This window comes from Symphalangus syndactylus, chromosome 13 (genome assembly GCF_028878055.3).
Source record: "Symphalangus syndactylus isolate Jambi chromosome 13, NHGRI_mSymSyn1-v2.1_pri, whole genome shotgun sequence".
Lineage (NCBI taxonomy): Eukaryota > Metazoa > Chordata > Mammalia > Primates > Hylobatidae > Symphalangus > Symphalangus syndactylus.
In genome coordinates, this window is record NC_072435.2 from 116,817,404 (window position 1) to 116,830,037 (window position 12,634).

General features: G+C 46.4%; 2 non-coding genes and 1 pseudogene across 2 annotated transcripts; 1 reads left to right on the plus strand and 2 right to left on the minus strand.

Annotated features, from left to right (window-relative positions):
• Positions 1-274: 274 nt before the first annotated feature.
• On the minus strand, positions 275-375 carry LOC129461374 (small nucleolar RNA U13). The gene has a single exon (XR_008650522.1). It is a non-coding gene; the product is annotated as a small nucleolar RNA U13 (small nucleolar RNA).
• Positions 376-1,043: 668 nt separating this feature from the next.
• On the plus strand, positions 1,044-10,177 carry LOC129460141 (ret finger protein-like 3; annotated as a pseudogene).
• On the minus strand, positions 4,155-4,255 carry LOC129461366 (small nucleolar RNA U13). Its single transcript, XR_008650515.1, has one exon. It is a non-coding gene; the product is annotated as a small nucleolar RNA U13 (small nucleolar RNA).
• Positions 10,178-12,634: the final 2,457 nt, after the last annotated feature.

The following is a 12,634-nucleotide window of genomic DNA, read 5'->3' on the forward strand; positions in this document are numbered from 1 at the left end:
CTTGGTGACAGGTCACCCTGGGATGATCAAATACACAACACAGCCTGGCTCTGGGTTCTGACCGTTCCGATCCAGACATGTGTATTGTTACAGGTACAAGGGTGTGGTTTCTAGCACCTGTTTTGTTTCAAAACAGGATCACTCCCTCCACATTATTATTTCTATTTATAAAAACAAATTGTAGGAGAAAAGAGATCTGCCCCGTCCTATATAGTTGACGGTGTGGACACACAAAGTGAACATTTGAGAATAAAAAGTTCCTTCTATTTTTTATTGTGAACTGGGTAATGTGCTGATGTAAGAAAATCTGGAGGAAGCACATCTCACATGTGCCTGTGAAAATTCAATCATCATGCTGATGAACTACAGAAGGATCTGCTACTGCCTTCTGCATTAGGAAAGACATGCTTATGTCTCTCTGGTGTTACTGAGTCACCACACGTTTGTAGGTGTGCTACTTTAACAATTTCTTAAGATTGAATAAAAAACACACGGTGGAAATTCAATTCAACAAATTGAGTGTCCCTCACTAAGAAACACTGTGAAACTATAGAAATGGTTCTCTTATCACCCAGGTATATTACCTTTTTTCTGCATGCTACGAAGTCTATGTACTTAGTTATGTCTCAGTCTCTGTGACTTCATTGAGCAATTTCACCTGGATGCAGAGGGTGGGATGATAGATAATGGAGACTCCGAAGGGTGAGGGGGCAGGAGGGAAGGGATGTTGGGAAATTGCTTAATAAAGTCAATGTTCATTACTCTGGTGATGGATACCCTAAATGCCCCAACTTGACCACTGCACAATCTATGATTGTAACAAAATTGCACATGTATCCCATAAATTTGTACAAATAAAAAAGAATAAATAACATTTTATTTATAATAAATAAAATACTATTTATTCATAATTTTTTCATTTGTAATAAGTAAAATATTTTATTTATAGTAAACCACATATTTTATTTATATTATTTATGAATTCTCATTTATTTATTTGTATAAATAACTAAATGGCACTCACACAAGGTCCATCTTGGGAGGATGATGGGCCCTGGCTCCAGGAAGGTTTCCTCTGAGTCCTGCATTCCCCTCTTGGACCCAAAGGGAGTGGATCCCAGTCTGGAGAAGTATAAGCTGGTGGACAACCCTGGAGTTCTGTGACCAGCAGAACCCTCCACAGGGTACTGGGAGGCCATAGAGATGAGGTTTCCTCTCTCTGTGCCCAGAGAGAAGCAGGGTTGCTAGGGTCAGAGCCTGGCCTGGACTTGTGCCTAGGGTTTGCCTTGCTTTCAGTGGCCCTGGGCCCCCGAGTTAGAATTACAGGTTTCTGCTTGGGTGACTCTCCAGGGATGTGACTCAAAGGAGGGACAACAGTGCCTCCAAAGAGACAACTGTTCCTGGTCCCTGGGTCACCATGGAGTCCTCTGGTTAGGGGAGCCCCAACTGTTCAGGCCAAAGCTTCCCCCATAGGGTATGTGGTGCTCGGGCCTCTCTCCTTCTGGCTGTGCTGCTGAGTGACACAAAGTTGGAACTCAGATCTGGGGTCGCCTGTCTGTTTCCAGAGCCCATGAGTGCCGCTGAAACGGCTAACCTCAAGGAGCTGGGCTTGTGCTGCCCAATGTGGAGGACAGCTGCTCAGTGTGGGGCCGAACACTGTTCCCAGTGCTGGGGGTGTAGGAGGCAGCTGCAGAGCCAGAGGCTGTGGGTGAACCAGGGGGATGAAGGAGGGACAACAAAGAACATCTGGGTGCTAGTGGGGGTGACCAAGATGGAATTTGTAGATGATGAACCTCCAAAGCTGGTGTGTTTTGGGCTGCCCTGGCAGGTGGGCCCTGGAGCAGAGGTTGGGGCTGGAGCTAGGCTACCAGATCTCCAAACTGGAAAGAGCAGTCAGAGGTGGGGGCTGCATGCTGCTGTCCATCAAGGACTCCCACTATGGGCTGAGTGGTGGCTGAAAGGTTACTGGGAAGTTTTATAGTTGGGGTGGAGCTGCAAGACCTCAGTGCAGGAGGCTCGTGGTATTCCTGGTGGAGGCCTTGCTGCCACTGGGGTACGTCTGAAGGGCCTGGGCAGATGGGAAGAAGCTCAAACTGGGGCCAACATAAGGCCTTGCAAGGAAAGGCTGGGAAGGGGGAGTGGTGTCCATGGGGGTGACCTCAAAGTCAGGTGCTGGCAGTCAACGTGTATTGCTCAGTGAGATAAGTCAGTCTGAAAAAGCTGCCTTCTCCATGACTCTGAGTGCATAATATTCTGAGAAAGAAAACTATACAGACAGTAAATTGGACAGTTTAGTCTTAAAAAGGGGACACTGATCCAACTAGAATCGTGATGATTGAATGAACTCCACTGACTTTCCACAGTACCTTCCATTGATTGCTTATCTGGATGAACTTGGTTGTGTGGCTGGTTGCGGGTTTTTCTGACCCACTGCGTTGGTCCAGCAATAGAATAGACTGTGCTGACATTTCAGGTACTACTTTCTGATCCTGCACAGAACATGCTGCAAAATGTATTACAAGAAAGACAACTATTGACATCTTGCTGCCAGAATTCCATAGACAGATTCTTAGTAATTTAGTCGGAGTTCAAACTTTGAAACCCCTGTTCAAGCAACTCCATAGGAAGCCACCTGAATCTCAGTTGGGCTCTAGGAAGAGCTTGCAGTTTGGGTTGCACTGAAAACCCAACAGACTGATTGGGTGGACAAAAATCTGCTTTTATATGAGGCAACAGAGAGAGGCAGCATATCCCAGTGAGCAAGAGCACAGCGCCTGGAGCCTCACTGACTGGGTTCAAAGCCCGCTGAGGAGCTCTGGGTACCTGGCCATGTTGTATAGACCTCTCTATGCCTCAGTGCCTGGTTCTGAGAGGTTCAAAAGTTAATATGGTCTCTGTTGTGCTTGAAGCCAAACAATGATTGAATTCAGGTGAAGTCTTAAGTAGACTAGCTCCCTCCAAGTGTGCTAAAGTATTCACTTGTTCCAAAGAACAAGCCGGACTCTTGGTAGTGGTTGAATGCAGACAAGGAGCTTGCATGGCTTTAGGGGAGTGAAAGATAGAGACTCACTTCATTCTTTACGTGGGGTGATCCTTTCCCTCTCATGGAACATATCTGGGCCAGGTGCACGCGCTTCATACCTATAACATTTTGGAAGATGTGGTTGATCCCAGAGGATCTCAAATCCTAACACAGCCTGCTTCCTTCAGGTTTCCATACCTGACACAAAATATGACAGTTTCCTCCAAACCAAGCCTCTGTAAAGGACAAGTTCAATGGTGTGCCCTCCTCCCCCAGCATCTTCACAATGTCGGGGGCCTCATGGTGAGCCATCCTGGCCAGTTGACTACTCCAAGTGCCCAGCTTGGCTCCCAAGCTGCCTCAGGACTCAGGATATTCAAACCAACTGCCGCACGATGACTGTGCCGGAATGAACTTCCTTCCACTGACCGGGCCTGGATGAGCAGGAATGGGAATTAACTGTGGATGTGGCATTTGGGCAGGTGCTTCAGTGGGAGAATCAGTGAAGACAGTGACCCCCACTGTCTCACTGACCATAATGCTGATAGCAATGAGATCAGGGTGAACTCAGGCCTGCCTAAGAAGGGGCACTGGTTGCACCTGCACAGAGTGGGCAACTTCCTGCTCACATCCTCCCTCGCCAAGACTCAGTTTCCACAAACTCCTCATCCCTCCCTAGGCCCTGCAGGGGTTGGAGAGAGTCCCTCTCAGAGAAACCTGTCTGTCCACAGCATTTCAGATTTCACATCCTCAAGGACTCTATGTAGAAGTCTCTCAAATTCCCAACTGCTAACGCAACCTCTTCCACTCACAGGATGACAGCTGAAATGGAAGGGAAGATGCGAATCGGCGCATGGCTGTGGGGACAGGTCATCACGAAATTTTCAAGTGAACAACAGCCTCACTCTGGGTTCCCATCGCTCCCATCGAGACATGTATTTTTCACGTACATGGGTGTGATTTCTGAGCACCCGTCTTGCTTCAGAAACAGAGGTGCTCTCTCCACATTATTATATTGTGTTTGTAAAAACGAGTTACAGGAGAAAAGGGACCTGCCCCATCATATAGAGTTGATAGTGTGGACACACACACAGTAAACTTTTGACAAGAAAAAGTTCCTTCCATTCTTGATTGTTAGATGGGTAATGTGCTGATATTGTAACAAGGTTTTGGGAAGGCACATTTCACACGTGCTCGTGAAAATCCAATCATGCTTATGAACTACAGAAGGATCTAAACTCCCATCCCAGGTTACCCTGGGATGATCAAATACACAACACAGCCTGACTTTGAAACTAACAAGAAAAATAACCACCATCATATCCCTTACTTTCCAATCTTTATATGTAATTTTCCACCACCGGCTGCAACCTGCAGTTCACTATTGCAAATAACGTTGGCAGTGTGCATCCTGGTGGGAATGTACACTGATGCCATCAGTTTGGAAAGAGACCTTTAGCTGTTTAGGAAGTTCAACATTAACTTTCCATTTCTCCTAGCAATTCCACCCCTGGAAATTCTCCCAGAAGAAATGACAACATATGTTCACAAAAGACAAAAAAAAAAAAGTTCTCAGCAGAATTTTTCAGTCAACAAACAGAAACATCTCAAGTGTCCATCAACTGGTGAATGGATAAACAAAATGTGGCACATCTATGTGATGGAGTACTACTCAGCAATAAAAAGGAGAAAAGAACACGCTGAGACCAGCTCTGTCATGGAGACCTTAACCCAGTGGCACTAGAGGAATTAAACACACACACACAGAAATATAGAGTGTGGAGTGGGAAATCAGTGGAGTCCCAGCCTTCAGAGCTGAGAGCCCTGAACAGAGATTTACCTACATATTTACTGACAGCAAGCCAGTGATAAGCATTACTTGTATAGATTATAGATTAACTAAAAGTATTCCTTACAGGAAACAAAGGGATGGGCCAAAACAGAGGGATAGGCTCTGGCTAGTTATCTGCAGCAGGAACACGTCCTTAAGGCACAGATCGCTCATGCTATTGTAATCCTTGACCCAAAATATGATGTAGATGACCCCAAACAAAGGCCCCTTGAAGGATCAGGGTGTCCAATCTGCGCCACTCCTGCCCTAGCACCTTCACACCATGAGCCACCTCCACGTGAGGTTTCCAGATGTTCCAGCGACCACCCTGAATGACTAGTGTCCTGCTTGACTCCCCACTGGCTCAGAGCTCAGGACTCCCAAGCCAGCCACACCCGTAGGACAGAGCCTCCCAAAGAATTAGCTTCACCTTAACTGACAAACTCTTACGAGCAGGGAAGGCGAGTTAACTGGGGAGGAGGGATGCTGGACTGGTACTCTGCTATCTCAATCAGTGAAGCCCACCAGCTCCCTGCTTCCCTTTCCCTTCATGGACTAAAGATCTGAGCAGCTGTCTGAGCATCCCCGACTCAGGCCTGGCTGGGAAGAGGCAGTGAATGCTCCAGCACATCGTGGGCACCTCCTTGCTCACGTTCTTCCTCACCAAGACTTGGGAGGTGCTGCCAAACATCACCAAAGACTTCAGAGTTTTACTGACGCAAAGGCAGGAAAGACATGGTTTTCCAGGAAAGATCATTTTTAAAAAACCACAGCAAGAAAAGATGATGACAAACACTGCACACTCAAAGCCCAGAGGCACCAAACCTCTCCCTATTGACTCAGTAACGATGACAAGGACAAAGCAGCCTTCCATACACGTTTGCTTTCACTTTCTAATTTCATCCCCCACTTCCTCAGTCTCTAGAGCAGCAGGCCAACCCCAAGCGCTACAGGCACCCTCCTCCATTGGGTCCCTCCTGGGCTGTTTTTAAACCTGGAGTGTCTTCTTCATCACTGCTTAAATCATGTCTTCTGTTGACAACGGAGTCTCTAGAGACAAAAGTGGGAAGACAATTATTCCAGAGGAAGGTTCATCCTTCCTCAGGTGCATCTGCTGGCACAGCTGCTGGGTCACCAGGAGAATAGACCCTTCCTCCACCTCAGCTTGGAGCATAGTGATGACTTGTGACTCTCTTTCCCAATAGAACTTCAAATTTCTGAAGACGGGGCATGTGCTTGAGCATTTGTACTCATGGTTTTGTTTGAGGGATGATAGCCGGAACACAATACCTCTAGGCATGGAAAGGTTGTCACTTGTTGCAACAAACAGGCTTTCAACTCACGGAAATGCATTCCCTTGTTCACTTTCCCTCTGAGAGTGGCCATGGCTGGACTCTTACAAGAAGCAAGCAGCTGTCCCGTCTGTGCAGCTTACCTAGAAAAACCAGTGTCCCTGGAATGTGGATGCACCGTCTGCCTCAAGTGCATCAATTCACTGCAGATGGACCCCCATGGGCAGGATCTATTTTGCTATTGCTGTTCCATGGTGTCTCAGAAGAACAAAATCAGGCCCAGTCGGCAACTGGGGAGGTTGTTTCCTCACATGAAGGAACTGGAGATCAAACTGAAGAAGATTCTACAGATAAACGCAAGGATGCAGAAGTTCCACGGTAAGGAATCTGTGTACCCTGTCCCCTTCCTTCGACCAGACCAGAAAAATCACTGTGCAATTGGCTTCCCATTCCATATGGTGATTAGCTGCTGTCTGGCACCTAAAATTGACATGTTCCTCCAGCATCAGTGATTCTCAACCCTGATAATGTATAGAATCACGTGGTGATCCTCAAGAAAAATTACGACGTCCAGGTCGTGGCCCAGACAAGGGATTTCTCAAAACTTACTGTGCTCCAATTACCTGGGATCTTGTTAGAATGCAAATTCTGAACTGGGAGATCTCAGGATTGGTATCCCTTTGTTGGGAACTTTGCTGAGTAGCAAAAACATAGAGCAACTGCATTTGAATTTCTTTCTAGCTGAGGTTCCCAGGACTCTGACATTAAGATTGCCCCAATAATTCTAACGTGCGGTGAATGTTGGCACCCATGGCAGTAAGCGACCTCACCCCAGGGTTGGGAAGAGCTTGGAATCGAGCACCTGTGGTGTTTGTTCCTGTGAGTGTGGGGTGAGTTGCAGACTGTGGTCTCCTCATCTGTGCCCCACGGGCTTCAACAGTGGCCCTGGCTCCACAAAATACTATCAGACTGCATCACTCTAGAGGGAAGGGACATTTAAATGAAGAGATTGTGGTCAGCCTGGGCAAAGAATTACACCTATAAATGGTAGTGGGCTCCTATGATGTCCCGACATTACTGGCTTCTGCACGGTATCTTCCCTGACACTCATGATCTCCACTCATCCACCTACCAACACCTGACTGTCTCTCTGCTGTAATATGGAGGACAGATTCACTCTGTCCACATCTTGTTTGGAGCCCGCTTCCTCCTTCCTTGTCCATTTCCACTCAACTCATTTCATTCACTAATTTACCATCAAACAACAATCAATACCCTGATGTCTTATCGTAATCTATAAAATCCACATTGGCGATCATATTCATTTTTTTCACTTGAAGGAAATATGTTCTATAGATTTTTTTTTCACAATGTTCTAGACAATTAATTTTCTTTTCTTTTTTTCTTTTTTTCTTTTTTTTTTTTTTGAGACAGAGTTTTGCTCTGTTGCCCAGGCTGGAGTGCAGTGGCACAATCTCGGCTCACTGCAACCTCTGCCTCCTGGGTTCAAGTGATTCTCCTGCCTCAGCCTCCCCAGTAGCTGGGATTACAGGCGTCCGCTGCCATGCCCAGCTAATTTTTGTATTTTTAGTAGAGACAGGGTTACACCAGGTTGGCCAGGCTGGTCTTGAACTACTGACCTCAGGTGATCCACCCGCCTCAGCCTTGAAAAGTGCTGGGATTACAGGAGTGAACCACAGCACCTAGCAGGGTTTTTTTGTTTGTTTTTTGAGATGGAATCTTGCTCTCTCGCCTAGGCTGGAGGGCAGTGGCATGACCTTGGCTCACTGCAGCCTCCGCCTCCTGGGTTCAAGTGATTCTCCTGCCTCAGCCTCCCAAGTAGCTGGGACTACAGGTCCCACCATCACACCCAGCTAATTTTTGTATTTTTAGTAGAGATAGAGTTTCACCGTGTTGGCCAGGCTGGTCTTGAACTCCTGACCTCAAGTGACCTGTCTGTTTGGCCTCCCAAAGTGCTGGGATTACAGGCCTGAGCCACCACGCCTGGACTGACAATTTTCTCTAGGCCAGTTTATACTGCTTCCCTTCCTTTCTTCCTCCACCATGAACATTTGTGGCCTCACTTGTCAACCACATACCCAATGCCTTAAATTATACACCTTTGTCTTTGCTGCCCCTTTTCCCTACAATCAGTCAACGATGGCTAACAACTTTCAAATACCTTTCTCTTGGCTCTTAAATTTACCATTGTTTTGCTTAAGGCCTCACCTCCCATGTAGGACGGAAACCATTCTCCCATCTAGGCCCCCTTCCTCCCCTTGGCCTTAGATCCTCTTAATGTCCAGGACTGGTACCTGTCATCACACCGTCAGCTGCAGAGATAGCCCATCTGCTGTCAGAACTGTGCGCAATTAATTTGTTTACAAACGTGGAAAACAAAAGCCTGGAATTATGCTCTAGGGACTATTTAAATTGGAGCTATAAAATGTGGAAACAGAAATATTTCACTTAATATTGATCACTTGCATCGTCTTCATTCATTTGTACATGCATCAAGGTGGTAGAAAGAGGGTAATGATGTCTGCCTTCACAGACCCTCCACTCTAAATGAAGAAAAGTCCAATGAAGCAAACACATGACCTAGAGTTAAATAAAAATTTCTACTGTGAATAAGAGTCAGGTATCACCGGCCAGGCACGGTGGCTCATGCCTGTAATCCCAGCACCCTGGGAGGCTGAGGCCAGTGGATAACCTGAGGTTGGGAGTTCGAGACTAGCCTGGCTGACATGGTGAAACTTGTTCTCTACTAAAAATAGAAAAATTAGCCAGATCTGTGGCACACGCCTGTAATCCCAGCTACTCGGGGCTGAGGTGGGAGAATTGCTTGAACCCGGGAGGCAGAGATTGCAGTGAGCCGAGATAATGCCATTGCACTCCAGCCTGGGCAACAGAGGGAAACTGTCTCAAAAAACAAACAAACAAACAACAAAAAAAAAACAGGTATTTCCGCAAAGCATACCTATGAGAATTTGAACTAGTCAGGGAAGTTGCCTCATAAAAAGTTTTGAGTTCAGGATAAGAAGCAGAATTAAAGAAACTAAAGTCAAGAGATATTTGGGACTTTGAAGTAGATGGGAGGAGACATGGGCTTGGCTTCTGTCCATTTGCTGAGCGACCTGTTTTTCTTTTCACAGTGGATGTGACCTTGGATGCCCACACGGCCAACAACTTCCCCCTCATTTCCGATGACTCAGGAGCATCCGATGTGGGCACATCGGACCAAATTGGCAAGACCTTGCTGAGAGATTCCATTCATCCGTGTGTGTCCTGGGCTGCCCTCGCTTCACCTGTGGCCACCGCTACTGGGAGGTGGGTGTGGGAACAAGCACAGAATGCGACCTGGGAGTCTGCAGAGAATCCATCCACTGAAAAGGGAAGATCCAACTGACCACAGAGCATGGATTCTGGACTGTGCCTCTGAGGGCTGGAGGCCGCCGCTCTGTCAGCACGGTGCCCCCGACTCTCTTCTTCGTAGACTGGATACGGGCATGCAGAACGCGTCCTTTTTTTTGATGCTGAGGGTGGATCCCACGTCTATACATTCAGGAAAGTCTCTGCTGAGGAGCCCCTGAGCCCTTTTTTGGCTCCTTCAATTACACCTAACGGCGATCAGGGTGTCCTGAGAATCTGTCCTGTGATGACCCCGGCCACTGTGATGCTTCAGTCCATCCTGAGGAGGCCAAATAAACCCTCGCCGCAAAGAAACGGGGTCAGAAAATTACTTGGTGGGTAGACCTAGGAACTTTCTGCTTGGTAAAAGCATTATACAAATCATAGGAGAAAAACATGGGACATTTCATGATTATAATTAATGTAATTTGATTAGATTATACATTGAGCCCTGAGTATTAATTATTGTCACCATCCAACTCATTGAATCTTATGTTTTATGTCTTGTTTCCTATAGAAATGTCCTATATTCTGGGATCCATTTCCAAATGCTTTCCTTTTTATTTCTGTCAGTTCAAATTAATGTATTATGGAAGTTATGAGTTAAACATTTGAATACCACCTAATGGATTATGTGATTTTCTAAATAATAGAAGTGCAATAGATTTTATTTCTAGTAAAAACGTGTGTGTGCGTGTGTGTGCGTGTATTTAAACAGAGAGCTGGGGAAATGCCTACGTCCTATCCAGAACTGAAAAGACAACTTGTCACCATCATTGCTCAGTGTAGGTGACATTTTCTTGGATGTGCGTTCATCTACATTAACAATGAGAATCCCCCTCGGTAGGATGTACTGTTTTGTCTCAAGTGCCCTCCTGGTAATACCTGACCCTGATTGGCCGAGTCTTCCTCCTCCCTTTTCCCGCTCCTGGCCATACCTGACCCTGACTGGCCGAGTCTTCCTCCTCCCTTTTCCCACGTGGAGTCCTCAGTGCTGTGCTCATCCCCCTGCTGACACAGCCCTGGTCACTGAGGAGATACATGCTGGGGGCCAGGCCAGTCTTGCTCTTATCCCAAGTCAGTTCGCCACAGGAGGGATCTGCTGCACCTAGTGCTGGCTTTTTCAAGTGCTTCCTTTGCATATTCTAAATCAGCTCAAAATGGATTAGAGACTTCAGTGTAAGACCTGAAATCATAAAACTACGAGAAGAAAACACAGGGGAAAAGCTTCCTGACGTTGGTCTGGGCAATGCTGTTTTTGGATACGACATCAAAAGCACAGGCAGTGAAAACACAAATAGACAAGTGGGATTGCGTCCAACTAAAAAGCTTCTGCACAACAGAGGAAATGACACAATGAAGAAGAAGCCTACAGACTGGGAGAAGATATTTGCAAACCGTACATCTCATAAGGAGGCAATATCCAGAATATACACGGAACTCATGCAACACAGTAGCAAAAAACAAATCACCTGATTCAAAATGGGCAAAGGACCTGAACAGATATTTATCAAAAGAAGACATATAAATGCCCAACGGGTATATGAAAAAGTGCTCAACAGCACCAATCATCAGGGAAATGCAAATCAAAACCTCAATGAGACATCACCTCACACGTGTTAGAATGGCTATTATCCAAAAGAGGAAAGATAACAAGTGTTATTGAAGATGTGGGGAAAAGGGAACGCTGTACACTTTTAGTAAAAATGTAAATTTGTACAGCCATTATGGAAAATAACACCCATCCACAGATGAATGGATGAGGGAAATGTGTCTACACAATGGAATATTATTCAGCTCCAAAAAAGAAGGAAATCCTGCCATTTCCCACAGCCTGGATGAACCTGCTATGCTAAGTGAGATAAACAAGCACAGAAAGACTAATACTGCATGATCTCGGCCTGGTGCAGTGGCTCACGCCTGTAATCCCAACACTTCGGGAGGCTGAGGCAGGTGGATCACCTGAGGTCAGGAGTTTGAGACCAGCATGGCCAACATGGTGAAATTCCGTCTCTATTAAAAATACAAAAATAGATTGTGGTGGTGCACGCCTGTAGTCCCAGCTACTTGGGAGGCTGAGGCAGAATCGCTTAAACCCAGGAGGCAGAGGTTGCAGTGAGCCAAGATGGCACCACTGCACTCCAGCCTGGGTGACAGAGCGAGACTCTATATCGATAAAAAAAAAATACTGCATGATCTCACTTATATGTGGAATCTAAAATAATCAAACTCATAGAAGCAGAGAGTAGAGTAGAATAGTGGTTGCCAGGGACTGAGGGTGGGAGAAAATGGGGTGTTGTTTAATGGGTATAAGTTTCAGTTACACAAGATGAGTAAGTTCTGGAGATGTAACGTACAGCGTGTAACAACACTCTATTGTATACCTGAAATTTCTTAAGAAAGTAGATCTTAAGATCCTTAACCGGCCGGGCGCGGTGGCTCAAGCCTGTAATCCCAGCACTTTGGGAGGCCGAGGCGGGCGGATCATGAGGTCAGGAGATCGCGACCTTCCTGGCTAACACGGTGAAAACCCGTCTCTACTAAAAATACAAAAAGTTAGCCGGGCATGGTGGCGGGCGCCTGTAGTCCCAGCTACTCAGGAGGCTGAGGCTGGAGAATGGCGTGAACCCCCGAGGCGGAGCTTGCAGTGAGCCGAGATAGCGCCACTGCACTGCAGCCTGGGCAACAGAGCGAGACTCCGTCTCGGAAAAAAAAAAAAAAAAAGATCCTTAACCACCCCACCTCTAAAAAAGAAAGTGGTAACAATGTAAGATGGTGGGTGTGTTAGTTTGCGGTGATCATTTCACAATGTGTATTAAATATCCGGTTGCCCACTTTAAATATATACAGTGTTTACTTTTCAAGCATACTCAGATAAAGCTGAGGGAAAACAGCCTTTCTGGGGCCATTGTTTGCAGACCGCTGAGTTAGAGCATTCTGTGATGGCTGGGTCCATTTCACTTCAGCATGGTAAGAGGCACGTGACAAAAACTGGCATGAAAGCGGCTGTTGGAACCAAGGGGCAGGAAAGGGCTGCCCTATAGGATCCGCCAGAAGACAGACGGGCATTCCACGAAG